General features: G+C 35.6%; 1 pseudogene; it reads right to left on the reverse strand.

Moving 5' to 3' along the window:
• Positions 1 to 7017: 7017 nt before the first annotated feature.
• Positions 7018 to 9254, reverse strand: LOC115955432 (annotated as a pseudogene).
• Between the last annotated feature and the right edge of the window lie 8538 nt (positions 9255 to 17792).

The following is a 17792-nucleotide window of genomic DNA, read 5'->3' on the forward strand; positions in this document are numbered from 1 at the left end:
AACTTAAACCTTATAAACTTCAAACCACAAGCCGCTACATATATTCTAAAAAAAAAAAAAAAAAACAAAACAAAAGTCTTACAATAAACAAACAAAACAAAACAAAAGTCTTACAACCCTTGAAACACCATTCCTCTTTCCCTCATAATTTTTTCACATTTCCCTAACACTCCCTACTCCCAACTCCCTCGGAACACAATTCCCCTTTCCTTCTAAAATTTTTCACTTTTCCCTCTAACACTCCCAACCCACGCCAACTGACAACACGCAACTGCGCGGCAAGACACCCAAAAGAAGAAGAAGAGAAAAGCGACTAAAGATCAAGACAATTGAAAAAAAGAATGCCTAACTTTCTAAGTGAGACCTGGGAGTGTGAGAGGCTGGGCAGTGCAGTGGCAGCAGAGCAATAGCAGAAGCAGAAATATAGACTTTAAATTGGAACCCCACAGGTCTCTCGAAATTATTTTTTTAAATAAACAACTATCCTGATAAATATGAATTTATTTAACATATTATTGGAGCCTTTTGCATTGGATTTAGAATTTTTATTTAAACTTTTGGATCAAATTATCTACACATTGATTGAGAACCCATGCACAGAGCAACGCATGCGTTGATTGTTCATCACCATACCTATGTTGTCAATATTTTTTAAACAGTTTTAATCTGCAATCATATTGAAAACGTTCCTAACCAACCTGCCCCTTCCTTCGTAGAGCCATGTATTGTAAGTGATCCTGATTACAATTTGGTAGATGAGGAAGATTACGATTCTAAGTTGCCCCAAATTTTGAAATATAATTTGATGAAATGCATATCTTTACTAATGCTGGTCAGTATGTGATCCGATTTGGGAGTTCTGATCCTGGCTCCAAGACTGGCCATGCTACAATGGTAGAGTACCACATCCTAAACAAAAAAGGAACTATTTTCCTTTAATGATTTTATTCATTTCTCTAATCTTATATGTGCAGTCTTTGGTGGCAGATACAAGAGTTGGAAGTTGCTCGTCCACTGACTCTGTCAATCAAAAATAAAACCCAAAATTTGAAAACAAGAAACACATTACTCATTTTGATGCCAATCAGCCTAGGGATATAATTTTTTATTACTGCTATTGACATGGTGTGATGTATGATACACAATAAAAATAACGTTATTTACATTATCAATTATTATAAAATTTGTTCGTTTCCTTAAACGGCTATATCTTTTATCCTAAAAATACAATTTTAATAGCATTTGGATAAGATGGCACTTCCACTCTACATAACTATGGGGCGGTGGGTGAGCTCATGAATTTAATCACTTTATGTTGGAAGTTTTCTCAGTACTAGAAATGTTAATTTTTTTAGTCCCTAGTTGCTCATCAATATTGATAGAGAGAGTTGTAATTAGTACTGATTTTGCCCTTGCTTTTCTTTCTCATCAGGGCGTTACCTTTTGTTGCAGTTGGGGAGTAGTTTTGGTTTGCAATATAGTTATTAACCTGTGTGGTTATATTCTGTGTTTGCAATTTGGGAGGGATAGCAGTGAGCCAAGCAATAATAGCCTAGAAAGTGCTATACTGATCTGTTTTCTTGTTTCCTTACCCCACCCCACAATCTGAATTTGTAACTCTTACCCTTTTATGAGTATTTTACCAAATGAATTTCTTCTATTGCTCCCTTTATATGTGCTTGTTGCTGTTGTTGACACCATCATTAATTTGAGATATCAAAATTACTGTTTATCATTGAGAGAATGTATTATTTGTCAAGACCTAGCTCCAGTGTCTTACAGTAATTTATGGATATACAGTAATAGCATGATACTAGGGTATTGTAGCATGACCAGGAAATGAAAAGGACGTGTCTATGTTTTGGATATAAGAGAGTTGGTATTTGCTTAGGAAAGGTGTTTGCCTTCTTTGAGGAATGTGACAATCTCAGTTCAATTATTTGTGTTTTTATTTAAGTTTTACTTTATACATGGCATGCAAGCCATCCTAGTACAAGGGATATAAGGTTCATTATAAAATGATGAATTTACAGTCAAGTACCCCTTTAAAAATCCATCTTAATTTGGGATCATAGTTTTTTCCTCATTAAGGCCAACTTCAAACTTGTACTATGTTCCAATCTTCACACTTGTACTTTTTTTTTTTAAATGTAAAAGGTTTGGTGTTGCTTCTTACAAGATGGCTGAAGCATAGGCATTGATTTTCTTTGCATTTCTCTATCTTGTATGATAGCCATATTTGAGGGGTTTTAATATGATTAATCTGGATGACATTAATAATATTATTCCACAAGTGCAACTTCAACTCTCTTTCTAACATTACCATCATTTATTATTAATGTAATTTTTACAGAGATTTGTAGCATCAACAAGCAAAAGAACCACAATCCAGTTTTCAGATCTCAAGGGAAAGAGATACTGGTTTCCTTTAACCGTAGACTGGTTTTCTTTTTTAAAGAATTATTTAATTTTTTGTAAGGTTGTTTTCTGTTCTTTTAAACTAGAATCCCCTTTTGATGGATTACTACCAGATGCTGCAGATAGGAATTGGATTACTTGTGCTACAGAAACTCAGTTGTATCAATGGTGTTTTTTTCTATTCAAGTAACATCTTTGAAAGTGCTGGTTAGACCAACATCTCTTTGGGCTTTGAACTGTTAAAAAAAATAACCCTCTGCCATTCACAGCAGAGTGACATCCTAACACCCTTCTGCCATTCACAACAGAGTGACATCCTAACCTGGCCTTTTACTACAGATGGGAATTTTGCAATGAAGTCTGGATATCAGTTTTTGTTTGCAGAAATTCACAATTATGGCAGGTAGTCCCTTTATGGAATCACAGCAGACTGAAACAAAGTGATAATTTTATGGATTTACTAGGCTGCAAATTTGCAGAAAATTGGGACCCTACTCTCTTCTCAATGGTTATCTGGGCAATATGGAATCGAAGAAACAATCTCTGCCTAGGTAAACAAGCTGTCACGCTGAGACAGCTTCTCCAACAAGCAAAAGAGTGGGTTTAGGAGTTCTCGGCATTGCAAGAAATCCTAGCACCTCAGCGGATCCCTATAGCAGTTGCTTGGTGCCCTCTAGATGCATCATGGCATAAAATAAATTTTGATGGAGCCCTCTTTGTTAAAGAAAACTGTGCAGTTTTCGGGGTAGTAATAAGGAATGGGCAAGGCTTGGTGATGGCATCCCTCTCTCAAAAAGTACCTCTCCCATTCACTGTCATAGAGGTGGAAGCACTTGCAGCTAGAAGGGCAGTGAAATTTGCTGCAGAACTTGGTTTGGATCGGATTGTATTGGAAGGGGACTCCAAGATACTCGTCAACACCTTACAACATGGATGTAGATCATTGGCACAGTTTGGTCACTTAGCCGCTGATTTGCAGCACATAGCCTCCCAGTCTTTCACTGATTATTTTTTTTCTCATGTACGTAGGCTTTGTAATACTGTTTGCACACTCACTTGCACAGAGAGCTATTCACTCCTCTCATATGGTAGTCTAGATGGAAGATGTTCCACCTGACGTTGATCTTGTTCTCCAGGCTGATTTCAACAGCCTTCCTTAATAATATAACGTACTGTCTTTCTCTTAGTATTCATTAGAGCTTTAAATTAAGAATTTGACAGATTCTTATCTTGCATGAAGACTTAAAATGTCTGAAGAATGCATTTTTTACATGATAGTATGCATTTGGGTATGATATATTTGTAGGACAAATCTGATATTGGACATCTATCCAATAAGCATTTTCCACAAAATGGGAAGGAAACATAGGTTGTTTGTTTGTAATTGCCTAAAATTTCTTCATGCTTCCATGTTAAAAAGACTATTTAATGTAAGTGAATTTCCTATGTTAAGGTCACTAATATATTTGTAATTGCCTAAAATTATTCTGAGACTTAAAATGTCTAAAGCATACATTTTTACATGATAGTATGCATTTGGGTATGATATATTTGTAGGACAAATCTGATGTTGGACATCTATCTAATAAGCATTTTCCACAAAATGGGAAGGAAACACAGGCTATTTGTTTGTAATTGCCTAAAATTTCTTCATGCTTCCGTGTTAAAAGGACTATTTTATGTAATTCTTCTTTGTTTTCTAATAAAGCATTTCTATCCTTTTTAGCTAAAAAAAAGAAAAAAAGGACTTGACTTATTTGATAATGTTTATATTGTGATTGGCTTACATTCCAATTGGACAAGCTCAATTTCCTTGATGGGAAGAAAATTTACTCACTTTTGAGAGAGAGGGAGAGTACAAAAGGTTGCTATTTTTGAATTTTAGGCTACCATTTTGAAGTAAAAGTGTTAGCATTTTTTTTTATGTGTAAAATTTATTAGAAAATAAAGTTAGACCTTTCATATATAGGATGTATATTAAAGGCTTTTTTTTTAGGCTGTAAACAAAAGGTTCATCTAAAGAATACAAAGTGTTATATGTTTATGCGTTTCTTTTTATTTTTCTTTGAATCTTAGAATAACTTTTATCTCCAAAAAAAATTAATATTTTAATGATTATTTGCGAATGCCAATCATGGCCCTTGCAAATAATTTAGTACTAGTGCAGACATATTTTTAACTCATACAAAAAAAAAAAAAAAACCTTTTTGCAAGGGATTTTTATTGTCCCTCAGAAATAATTTGGTGGGAACATTTCCCCCCAAAAATTTTGATATTTTAATGATTATTTGTGAAAGTCAATCCTGGCCCTCACAAATAATTTAGAATTAGTGACAACATTTTTTTAACCATCACAAATAATACACTTTTTGTGAGAGATTTTTAATTGTCCCTTGCAAATAATATGGAGGGAAAATTTCCCTCCAAAATATTAGTATTTGTGATGACTACAACACATAATTGCAGCAGCTTTTCTTGTTAGTCACAAATGTTTCACATTTTACCAAGTATTTGTGAGGGCATTATTTTGTCATCAAAAATAGGATTTTTTGAGAGAGCTTTTTGGGTCCACCAAAAATTTTTCATCACTAAAAGGCATTTTTGTCATAAACGTTATTTTAAGTTTTTTTTATTCTTAAACTTTTATTTATTTCAAGGAAGAATGTATGTTACTGATTAAAAGCCTTAAAATGCATGTTGATAATCATAGTAAAATACCAATACCAAACCCTTAAAAAAACAAATAGCTACCATAGTCTTTTTTGAAAAGCACATGCAATTCAATCACACAGACACACACACGCACTAAAATCAATGCCTTACAAAGAATAATAAAATTAAATAAAAATTAATTAATTCAAGAACCTATGTTCAAATTATTGGGGAGGGATCCTCTAGCCATACATGTGTATCGTTTACATCTCTAGCAAATCTATCTAAAACTATAATACTACTGCAATTTGGTGTAGTCACAACTTCTAAGCTTAACTTTTATTATATAGTATATATAATACAATATGATATGATAATGATACGATGTGGTAGGAAAGAGAGTGAGAGAGGATCTCCACATGTACATGTGGTCAAGAAGCCAAGAAACTTGTTTTGTCTCCTGCTGTTGAAAGGCTTTGAGTGGATTATCACTCAACCTAGTCTAATAAATATATATAATTTGACTAGGTGAAGGGGTGGATGACATGTAGACATTCATAGAGAGATGTAGGCTGTATATCAAATAACAACGATAACTTGGTCGATCAATTCAGTTTATTCAAAGGAAATTTAAAAAAACAAAAACAAAAGTTGGTACCAAAATCGAAGAACATTCTATACTATATTGGCACCAAAAGTTGAGTATAGAGATCATTCTGGAAATGGTCTAACCTAAAGTACCTGATCAAATGCATCTATGGCCAATTACAGAATTCCTAATAAAAGCAATAACTCATAAAAGAGAGATATCGAAACCACAGACAGAGAACTATTCAAAGAGGTTCAAATCATTTTACAAAATAAACAATTACGGGGTTATTCCAGTTGTGCATAGGAAAATAGTAACACCAACCAATCCATGATTGTTCTGGAAACCACTTATCTGGGCTGACACAATGAGCACATTGAGCGACAAACTAGAGGAGACAACCGTAAACATGTGAAATTAAAACCACAAAGCCCAACAAGCAGACCATTAAAAAAATAAGCAAGCCCAACCGGTGCCAGCAGCAACAATTATATTCGTTCTCCATCCATCCAAGTCTACAAACAAAGCCCAACAATTCCGAGCTAAGCGAAGCTTCTCATAAAAATGATCTAATAGGGACATTGAAGATTCAAACTATTAAAGCGTCGTATTATGGGAAAAAGTGTACTTACAAATTTGTATTAACATTATTGAGTAGAACTTGATTATTTACCTACCACAAATCACGAATGGACAAACTTTGATTAGTAATAAAGAAATACACACACACACACACAAAAAGAAAAAAAAAAAAAGGGGTTACCACTAAAAATCTCAAATTTGAAACCTCAAATTAAATGCTTCAACAAAACCTTTTTTTATTTTTTATTTTAATACTCTTTCTATATGTACAAACTATTTTATAGCATATTTACAAACTGTTGTGGTCAATTTCTTACTATTTCTTATTTAGATCCATCACTAGCATTACTTTTTTATTTACTAATAACCACTCGCCATATCAGTAATTTGTAAAAAATTTTGTAAAAAAGTTTGTATTTCTAACATTTTCCTTAAATAAAACTTCAACTAACACACTTTAAGTAGGGGTAAAATTGTCTTCTCAACCAAAAAAAGTAAAAATAAATAATAGGATTAAAAGTGCAATCTTGTAAATTCCTAAGAGCAATGTTTTGAAAATTTTCAGATCTCTCTGTAGTCTGTAACTTGTTTTGTTTTGACTTTTGGTACAAGTATTGTACATTAATATGAAAAGCACACACCCAAATCTAGCAAAGTAGCTCATGCCTCTAAATTTATCACAGAGTTTCTAGATTTTGCAACTTTCCTATGGATTTCAGAAGAATTTTAACTATGGTATTTCTTAAACTTAATACCTTAAATGAAATAAACTTCCAACATCTTCAGGAATACAATCCAACAAAGCATCTTCAAAATCCATGACTTTCAAAAGCTTGAAATTATCTACAAAAGTACTCATAAAGGACTTTGGAAATTCATCAAGATTGAAAAATAAAAGAGAACGAATATGAGTGTTCCCAAATGCCTTCAATACAACATATGAAACTCCATCAATTGACATGCGTCGAATTAATCCTTCAAAGCGAGACTCTTGTTTTGAGAGAAAATGACAAAAACTCAAATCCTTCATCTTTCGGAGCATGATCTCACGTAAGAAATCATGGAGATGACATTTTCTAACTTTCCCAGATATGTCAACATATGATACTTAAACCAAACTTCTGTGGATTAATTCAGTCAAGTATTCTTGTTCAACTTCCTCAAATGTTTTACCCTCCAATTCCTTCACAAATCCTTTAGCTATCCATTGTCTAATCAATTTGATGCAACTAATGGAGTATTCTTCTAGATACATACCAAGGTATAGTAAGCAAGATTTGATGCATGGCAAGTCTTCATAACTTAGGGACAAGATTTTATCAACATCTGTAAGATGGGGATTTCTTCCTAACTCAAACCCAACACTATCATTCAAGTTTTGCCATTCAAAGATAGTTTTGTCTTTGGTTGACAACAGACCACCTATAGCAACAATTGCAAGTGGTAAGCCTTTGCATTTCTCAACAATGTCCTGAGACAATTTCTCCAATATTGGGGACAATGTCCTCCAAATTCAAATTGGAACGCCCTTTTGCAAAATAGCTCCCATGCCTCATCAGGAGTTAGTGATTGCAATTCGAAAACATGAACATGTGAAGATTTTTTACAAAAACTAGCCACCTCCCTGTTACGTGTTGTGATCATAATTCTACCACCCTTATTATTATCAAGCAAAGCATGTTTTCTACCCTCCCAAAAGTCAATTTTCCATACATCATCAAATATGACCACATACGTTTTTAGCCGTAAGTAATCTATTAATTTATTTACCAATGATTGTTCGTCCATTGTGTCAATTCCCAGCATAGGAAGCTCCATTCTGGACTCACAAAATTGTTTATGATGCTCCTTAATAGATCTTGTATGTTGTAAGATTGAGACCCTGAAATCCACGCATAGCATTCAAAGTGTGTCCTCTAACCATTTGATGATCATAGATTTTTTTGGCAAGTGTGGTCTTGCCTAGTCCCCCCATTCCTATTACCGAAATTACAATACGATGAGGTTGTCCTTCTACCAACCAGCCTATCAATTCATTTCTAGAAGATTCAATTCCAACATCAGTATCCTCAAGATAAAGGGAGTCCTTTCAAGGGTCATTCCAGCTAACATTCCGAGCACCACTGCTTGATCCTTGACCAGTGGATTGGAAACGATATTTTTCGCTTCTTTCCTTAATTTTATGCAGCGATGCTTTGATCTCATGAACCTCACTAGCTATCTTATGACGGACTTTCAATGATTTGAGTAAGTGAGTGGTTTTTTTGCAGGAAACCGTTGAGACCACGCCGATGAGGATCATGAACTGCCACGTGAAGCAAGTACTGGTCGATTGCGATGTCTATGTGAAAAGCTACTTCTCTTACGTGTTTCACCCATGTTTTGACACCCTCGCTCATGTCTTCTTCAGCTGTTGCCCTTGCATCTGCGTCCCTGAGAAAGGACTGAATGCTCTCCAGTTCATCTTTGATGTCAGCTACTTCTCCATGGATGCCTCCTAACAGTTTTGCTTCTTCGGTCAGCAAGGGAACCAGCCTGTTAAATGAGATAAAATACTGAATATTCCGACATATCGCGCCTCTTTTTACTTCTTTAAACCGTTTGGTTCTTCTCTTGGATGAATCGTTGTCTGCGATTGGGCTTATAGTTTAGGTCTTGTAATTTGAAGTTCACAAACACCAACAAACTGTTAGCACTTTGAGATCTACAATCTAGCTTCAAATTTCGTAACCTTTCCCACGTGTTGTCTGGCATGGAGCTCCGCTTTTCTAGCTGTCAACTCTGGGCTGGGGACTTGTTTCTGGTCTGTTGAAATGTTTTCGGGTGCGTTTTTGTGTTAATTCAGGAAGCAAAGACTCATTTTTTTTCAGCGGGTGAGAATAGAATATCTGATTATGCAATAGCAAAGAGGATAAGGGAAGGTTGACGAGAGAGAGAGGGAGAGAGTATATTGAAGATAGAGATGAAAATTTAGCAAAACGTGTGGTGCCGTGTGGATGTAGTAGGTTTTCAAAATGTGTGGTGGGTGGGATATTCAATGTATAAGTGAAGGATTTGAGGGGGAAAAAAAAAAATTCAAGTGAGTAATGATATTGCTAATCATTGGTATACTTATATTTTTGTTATTAGAAAAATTAAAAAATAATTAAAATACTTTGTAGTATACTCCTATTAAGCTATATTAGCATAGCATTTTAATCAATTTCAGTCTACTTCAATATATTATCGGTCTACTTTGGTGATACTTTGGAAGAAAATGTTTGGGTAGAAAGATGGATTATTTCATTGACAATTATGTCACATTTTTAACGTAATGTTGATAGTTATTGACAAAATTACATTTTTCTTATGTTATTAAAGTTTTGTATTTATTTTTTCTAATGTAAGTGATAGATTTACTTATATCTACTTTATTTTTAGGTTATTTAAGATATATAGAAGATGAACCATTTATAAGGTTTACTAGAAACAAATTCCAACCACATACAGAGTCGGCTGAATGCTAGAGTAAGAAATGCGGTTGCCTAAGGCCTCAAGTAAAAAAAAGGCCCCCAAATTTTAACCAATAGGGTTATTTATAATCAATAAATAAAATAATTTTTTTTATCAGATAAAAACAAATAAAAAAGAGAGAAAAATGCAACGTTCACGATATTTTTCACAACACTTTTGCAACTAATGTTAAGTAGTAAGTTGTTATTGATGGCAAAAAAATAATTATAGTGATATTTTCAAATAGAAAACAACAAACAACTTAAAACCTAGGATTTGTTGTAAAAAATATTGTGAATGTTGTACTTTAAAAAAAATAATAATAATAAAAGTTGAGTTAGCAAACTTTTACTGGTTCTCATCTAAATCTACCATTAACACCATTTTTTTACTTACCACTATCAATCTGCCACATCAACAAGTATGAAAAATTTTGTTAAACTTTTTATATCTATAAATTTTTAAAAAAAAAGAAAAAATTTTACGTAGTTCATATTAATTAGTGATAATTTTGCATTTAATACAAGATAATCAATTTTCGCCTTAGGCCCCCAAATGCATTAAGTCGCTCCTGACCACATATGAGCTAAATAGTAAAATAAGTTGACTTTTTAATCTGTAGCCAAACACACACTTAATCCTGTGCTATTTACTTAGCAGAAGAACGGCACCATATCTCAGCTATTCCAAACGCTGCGTGTCGTGTACCCAAGCAAGATTTTGGTAATTCGTTGCAATTGCATGAGCCTCCGGCCACGTGTCTTACAGTTATAGAAATAGAAATTCATTTTCTCAAAGCTAAGATTTGACCTTGTTTATGGTCCTTAAGGACTTAAGGACTATCTCAAATACAACAAACTTTCCCTTGTAAATTCGTAAACCTGGTCCTCTCAAATGAAATCCATTAACGCTTTTTTAAGGCCTCTCCTTGTTGAATGCAGGTGGCTGATGACTGATGAGGCGGTTGGATCAAATTCCAAACACCACACATATAAAGAGTTGCAAATGGGTGTGTACATACCATAAAGTGTAATCTCTAAGTTTAACCGCATCTCATTTGAGTCAGCTTATAAAAATAAAAAATAAAAAATAAAAAAACAATTAATTTGAGTCATGTAACTTTGTTTTTGTTTTATTGAATCTCTATAAGTTTCAAATTTATTCAATTAAAGTTTCTGCGTCAACTTTCGTCAATTTTTATTTTAAAAAAATCTAGAAAATATTTTTCAATAACTAAATGGATTTTTTAATTAAAAATTCTTGAATAAAAAAATATAAAAATTGGGACACTTGGCTGCAAAATCTAACGAAATTTGATAGAGATAACTTAATTGAATGAACTTTAAACTTAGAAAACTCTATTGAATAAAAGTAAAGTGAAAAGATTGAAATAAATTATAGTCAAATTTAGAGTATGCGATTTGCATTTTTGCCTTTTTTTTATTTCCTTTTCTACTCAAAAAGTTAATTAATTAATAAGTAATTCAAATTTTGAGACAGAAAATCATAATACTTATTCTATTTCCTTTGTTACCAAGGGTGAGTATTATTTCCTGATCCCTCATTGTGGAATTCATAATACAAGTTTTTTTTTTTTTTGTGGAATCAGAATTCATAATTCAAGTTGAGCAAAATATTATTATTTTAAAAACCATTACTCAATATTTCTATCCTTTTTAGCTCCAAAAAAAAAGAAAAAAAGAAAAAGAGAGACTTGACTTATTTGATAATGTTTTTATTGTGATTGGCTTACATTCCAATTGGACAAGCTCACTTTCCTTGATGGGAAGAAAATTTTATTCACTTTTGAGAGAGAGAGAGAGAGAGTACAAAAGGTTGCTATTTTTGAATTTGAGGCTACCATTTTGAAGTTGAAAGTACTGTCATTTTTTTATGGGTAAAATTTATTAGAAAATAAGGACAAACCTTTCATATATAGGATGTATTTAAAAGGCATTTTTTTAGGCTATAAACAAAAGTTTCATCTAAAGAATACAAAGTGCTATATGTTTATGCATTTCTTTTTATTTTTCTTTAAATTTTAGAATAACTTTTATCTCCAAAAAAAATTAATATTTTAATAATTATTTGCGAAGGCTAATCATGGCTCTCACAAATAATTTAGTATTAGTGAGGGCATATTTTTAACTCACACAAAAAATAAACTTTTTGCAAGGGATTTTTATCGTCAGTTGGAAATAATTTGGTGGGAACATTTCCCTCCAAAAATTTTGACATTTTAATGATTATTTGTGAAGGTCGATCCTGGCCCTCGCAAATAATTTATGGTCTGTTTGGAAGTTTAGAGAGGGAGGAGAGTAGAGGAAAGGAGAGTAGATGAGAATGATTATCCTCCACCTTGTTTGGATGTTTTTAAAATTAATAAAGGAGAAGGGAGTAATAAGCTCTTCCCCTTTGTTTGGATGTTTTAAAAATTAGGATAGAAATGAGAGAAAATGATTAAATATTTTTAAATAAACAACTTTATCCTTATTTGAAAATGGACTTGCAACATTGGTCTATGATTAATTTGTTAAATTAAATAATTATGACTATAGCATGCAATATTTTTTCATAATTTTTTTTTTTTCTGATGTGAATTAAATAATCAACATTGGTCTATAATTAAATATTTTTTCTCCTTTTTTATTGTACTAACAAAAACCATCCTTAATTGATAATAATTAAGATAAGAAAAAAAAAACATTTGGTTTGTTTGTTTACTGAAAAAATCAACAAAATATTGAATTTTGAGTACTTCTTTCATTTATTATTATTTTTTTTTTTTTTAATTTTGCTTAGTACGTGAATTTAATTTTTTGAGGATTCGGAGAAGAATTGAGACCCAAAAAAACAAAAAAGTTAGGGAGAGTTAACTCTATGAATTAACTCAAAAAATAGGATCCTATTATGTAATTTAAATTCAAGTGTTTGCCCACTTACCATTCAAAAAAGAAAGCAACTCAAAATTCTCAAGAGAGTATCCCTACTAAATACTAAGCAATAGCACACAAATTTCAACCAAAACAAATGGCAATAATTTCTCAAAAAAAATGCTGAATTTCACACCTCGAAACATTTTTTTTCATGATCATACTTATTCGTTTGGGAACCAACGCCACTTTGAATCATGACATGAGATACTGGAATTTGCCAAACATAGAGCCCATTGACAATGCCTTGTCCATCTAAATAATAAAAATATGATAAAAACTTTCACATCTGACTGATATGGCAAATTGTTAGTAATAACAATTAAAAAAAGAAAAAAGAAAAAAGGATGTTAGTAATGAGTGTAAATAAGAATCTTTTTTTTTTTTTTTTTGTGAAATAGCTGTTTACGTGCAAGCACTTTTTTTTTTTTTTTTTTGAAACTGAACCATTCATATATTGATCAAATTAACAAGCATCCCAGTACAAAGCATCTAAAGCAGGTGGAGGTGAATCCTCCATCCAAATAATGTCCTCTATTACATTTCTAGCATGTCTGGCCAGAGAGTGAGCCACACCATTTGCATCCCGGTGTACACAGGTAAAGTGCACAGAATGTAGCCCAGAAACCAAGCAGTGAATGTCCGCATACACGTGTCCTATTCGAGACAGCCTTGGCCATGCTCCAGCGATATTCTTCATAACAGAGGCATTGTCACCTTCAATTACCAATTCTGTGAACCCCGAGTCAATAGCCAGCTCCAGTGCTTTTCGACACGCCAGAACCTCTGCTTCTTCACTGTCCACGACTTGAGGACCTTTAGCAGACAAAGACACCATGACCTCCCCACAATCATTTCGGATTACAGCCCCAACACCCGACGCATTGATGTCGTTAAACACCGCTGCATCAAAGTTTAGTTTGAAGAGGCTTCGAATTGGTGGAGACCACCTTTGTTGGTTCCTGGTAGTTGGTGGTGGAAGGGATAACTGAATTTGCGCCTGTCTAAAGTCCTCCAAGAAATCTCTGGCTCGTTGCTCCAGCCTTGATGGATCCTGTATTATACCACCATGTGTAATCACGTTGCGCTGGGACCAAATTAGCCACAGCTGCACCAGAAATAGTTCAAAGACTTCCACAGATAGCTTGCTCATCAATTCCTCAAATAGTTGCATGAGATCAGCTTGGCCATTCCCATGCTTCTGCAGCTCTCTTGAACACCCAGCCCACACACCCTTCGCAACACTGCATTCCCATAAGGCGTGGAGCACAGATTCGTTCTCTCTTTGACAGAGCTCACAGGTGCCATCAGTTACAATATGTCGACGAGCTAGCTTCTCACAGGTAGGGAGACTATCATGCAAAGCCCGCCATGCGAAAACCTTTATTTTGTTAGGCACATGTAACTTCCATAGGTTCCTCCATACAGCACCTCCATTCATTACCTTAGAGCACTCACCTTCATTCTTCTCTTCCCTCATAAGTTGTCTAGCTGTCTGATATCCTGACTTAACTGAATACTCCCCATTTTTGTTGTAAAGCCAGAAAAGAACATCTTCACCAGGGCTATGACTCAACGGAATGCGCAAAATAGCCGCTGCATCTTCTCTATGAAAACTCCTTTCAACTTTTTGGCGGTCCCATACACGGCAATTCCAATCAATGAGCTCATCAACCCTCCATTCCCACTCCACCATAGGTGGGTGAATCACTCTGTTAGTAGGATGGTTGGGAAGCCATTTGTCTTGTAAAACTCTTATTGCAGACCCGTTCCCCACCCCCAGCAGCAGCCTTGCTTTAAGATGGGTTGAGCCGCAAGCATACTTTTCCACACATATGAACTATTTGGCACATCCCCTGCATCCAAGAAGCTACACCTAGGGAAGTATTTGGCCTTGAAGCATTTGTGAACCAGATACTCCTCATGTTGCAGCAACCGCCATCCTTGCTTTGCTAACATTGCAAGATTAAAGTTCCGGATATCCCGGAATCCCATCCCTCCTTGTTTCTTTGGTTTAGACAAAAAACTCCAACTCTTCCAATGTATTTTTCTTTCATTGCCCACTTGACCCCACCAAAAGTTTGCACACATTGAGTTAAGCTCGTCACATAGCTTCACCGGTAATTGAAACACACTCATTGTATATGTTGGAATTGATTGAGCCACCGCTTTGATAAGTACCTCCTTCCCCGCTCTTGACAACATTGTTCCTTTCCACCCTTGCAATTTTTTCCACACCCTATCTTTTAGAAAAGAAAAGGTTTGATATTTTGAGCGACCAATTAGAGTAGGCAGCCCCAAATATGTCTCAAACTTATCCACCTCCTTAACCCCCAAGCAATTTGTTATCCACTCCTTATGATCAGCCCCCATATTGGTACTAAAGTAAATGGATGACTTCTCGAGGTTTATACATTGTCCGGACGCCGTGGCATATAATTGCAACATCTCCTTAACCACTTTCACTTCCTCTCTACTGGCTTGACAAAAGACCAAGGAGTCATCCGCAAAGAGTAAGTGCGAGATGCGAGGAGCACTCCTACATATGGACACTCCATGTATCTGCCCCTCCCCTTCCGCTCTTGCCATTAAGGATGTGAAGCCTTCTGCACATAAAAGAAACAGATAAGGAGATAATGGGTCTCCTTGTCGTAGTCCCCTAGAAGGAGTAATATTACCATAGGCTTTCCCATTGATACAAACTGAAAATGATGGAGTAGAGACACAACACATCACCCGATTAATCCAAATTTCAGGAAAACCCAGCTTCACCATTATACCTCGAAGAAAGTCCCACTCAACTCTATCATAGGCCTTACTAATGTCCAATTTCAAAGCAAGAGATCCTCTTTTACCCTTTCTTCGACAATGCATAGCATGTAAAGTTTCATAGGCAACCAATACATTATCTGTAATGAGGCGACCAGGAACAAAAGCACTTTGGGAAGGAGCAATCAACTGTGGGAGAATTAGCTTCAGCCTATTTGCAAAGACCTTAGAGATAATTTTATAGATGACATTACATAAGCTTATTGGCCTATAATCAGACATTTTCTCCGGTGATTTTATTTTAGGAATAAGGACAATATGAGTGTAATTAAGATCAAGTTCCATATATCCCGTATTCAAAAATTCTAAAACTGCATTAACCACATTGTCACCCACAATATGCCAAAATTTTTGATAAAATAGAGCATTCATACCGTCGGGTCCTGGAGCCTTTGTTGGTCCCATCTGGAACAATGCCGCTTTTATTTCTTCTGCACTATAATCCCCGATTAGAATTGTCTGCATGTCATTAGTCACCTTGTGTGGGACTGCAGCGATGCAATCATCCAGTCTATCACATGTACCTGACTTGAACATATTCTCAAAATACTTGATGGCCACATCCACAATATCCTCTATCTCCTCTAGCCAAATATTATCTTGGTTCCGGATCCCTTGAATAAAATTCCTACGCCGCCTTTGTGATGCTTTTGAGTGGAAATACTTGGTGTTTCTATCCCCATGTCTCAACCAAGAAATACGAGACCTCTGTGCCCAAAAGATCTCTTGTTTAAGTAAAAGATCATCTAACTCCTTGCTGACCAAGACAAACTCAGCTTTTGTTTCTTCTGTCAGTTCAGACTTGGTAAGTAATTCCACTTGTTTTTGTAAAACTTTAATCCTTTTGTATCCGGATGTGTTTTAGCTGCCCCCCATGCTTGCAAGTCAGCCCCACACTTAGCAATTTTCCCTTTTACATCACCAAGAGCCGAGAAAGCTTCTCCATTCGAAATCCATGACTCACGGACCACATCTTCACACTCTGCCCATAGCAACCATGCTTCTTCGAACTTAAAGCCCTTTTTGCTCCTTAAACTTGTGCGCCTATCAGTCTTAGTCTGAAGGATAATAGGCAGATGGTCAGAGGCATGAGAAAACAAGTGTGTGACCGTGCTAGCTGTGAACTTTGAACGCCACTCCTCATTCGCCACAGCTCGGTCTAGTCGTTGCCTCATGTTTGCATGTCCAGGACGCTTTTTATTCCAAGTGAATTGGTAGCCTAAAAAACCCAGATCAGCCAAGTTGCACCTCTCCAATGCATTCCGAAAGTCATCCATTAGAACATATGAGGGGGGCCTACCACTCTGTTTCTCAAAGGAATGTAAGATGGCGTTGAAGTCTCCTATACAAAGCCACGGCCCATTTACAAACGTGGTAAGGTGAGATAAGAGAGCCCAAGAGTTTGCCTTCTGACTATTTTCAGGCCAGCCATAAAAACAAGTTAAGTACCATTGAAAACCATCTTCCTCTACCACTGTAGCCAATATGTGATGTTCAGTAAAATTAATGACGTCTAGTTTCACTTCCGCTTTCCACAAAAGAGCCAAACCACCACCGGAGTCAGGCTTCTTGACAATGAATTTGTTAGGAAAAGGAACCTCTTTACAGTGCTTCGCAAAACCCTTTCTGTCTAAACGCGTTTCCATTAGAAAGCACACCATGGGAGCTTGATCCTTCACAAGTTTGCAAAGGCTTCGAACTGTCCAAGGGTTCCCAAGCCCTTGGCAGTTCCAACTTAACAGCCTCATTGTGATCGGCAAGGGTGTTCAGGCACCCCCGCCGCTGTAATGTGAATTTGATCATCTTGGACACGTCCCCGCTTCTCCACATGCATTTCCTCATCGTCCCCTGCCTCCTGCATGTTAAACTGTGATGAGTCCCTCTTCCCTAATATTTCTTTTCGTTGACATTGCTCTGCAGTCCTAGGCCCACACTCCATCCTAATCACTCTAGTCCACTTGGGCCTGGCTGTGTGATTTCCCACAATGGGCCCATTTTTAGTAAGTTCACCGCCAGCATGCAACTCCCCACATGTAGCTGGCACTTCCAAAATAGTCTCCGAATTAATAGGAGATATGTTATCCGTAACTAACGTTGTTTCTTCATTGCTTAGATTGGTAACCGCCTGAAAATCAGTACCGGTCCCTTGATCCTTGCTCTTTCCTTTTTCATCATTTACTCCTTCAGTAGGGTTTTTTGTTTGAACACCAACTGCTGCCGTCCTCTTGTCTCCGCCGCCGTTCTCAGATGCAGAAAACTGACTTGGTTTTTTCTTAGACGGTGACGCATAACGGACT

The sequence above is a fragment of the Quercus lobata genome, chromosome 8, assembly GCF_001633185.2.
Source record: "Quercus lobata isolate SW786 chromosome 8, ValleyOak3.0 Primary Assembly, whole genome shotgun sequence".
NCBI lineage: Eukaryota > Viridiplantae > Streptophyta > Magnoliopsida > Fagales > Fagaceae > Quercus > Quercus lobata.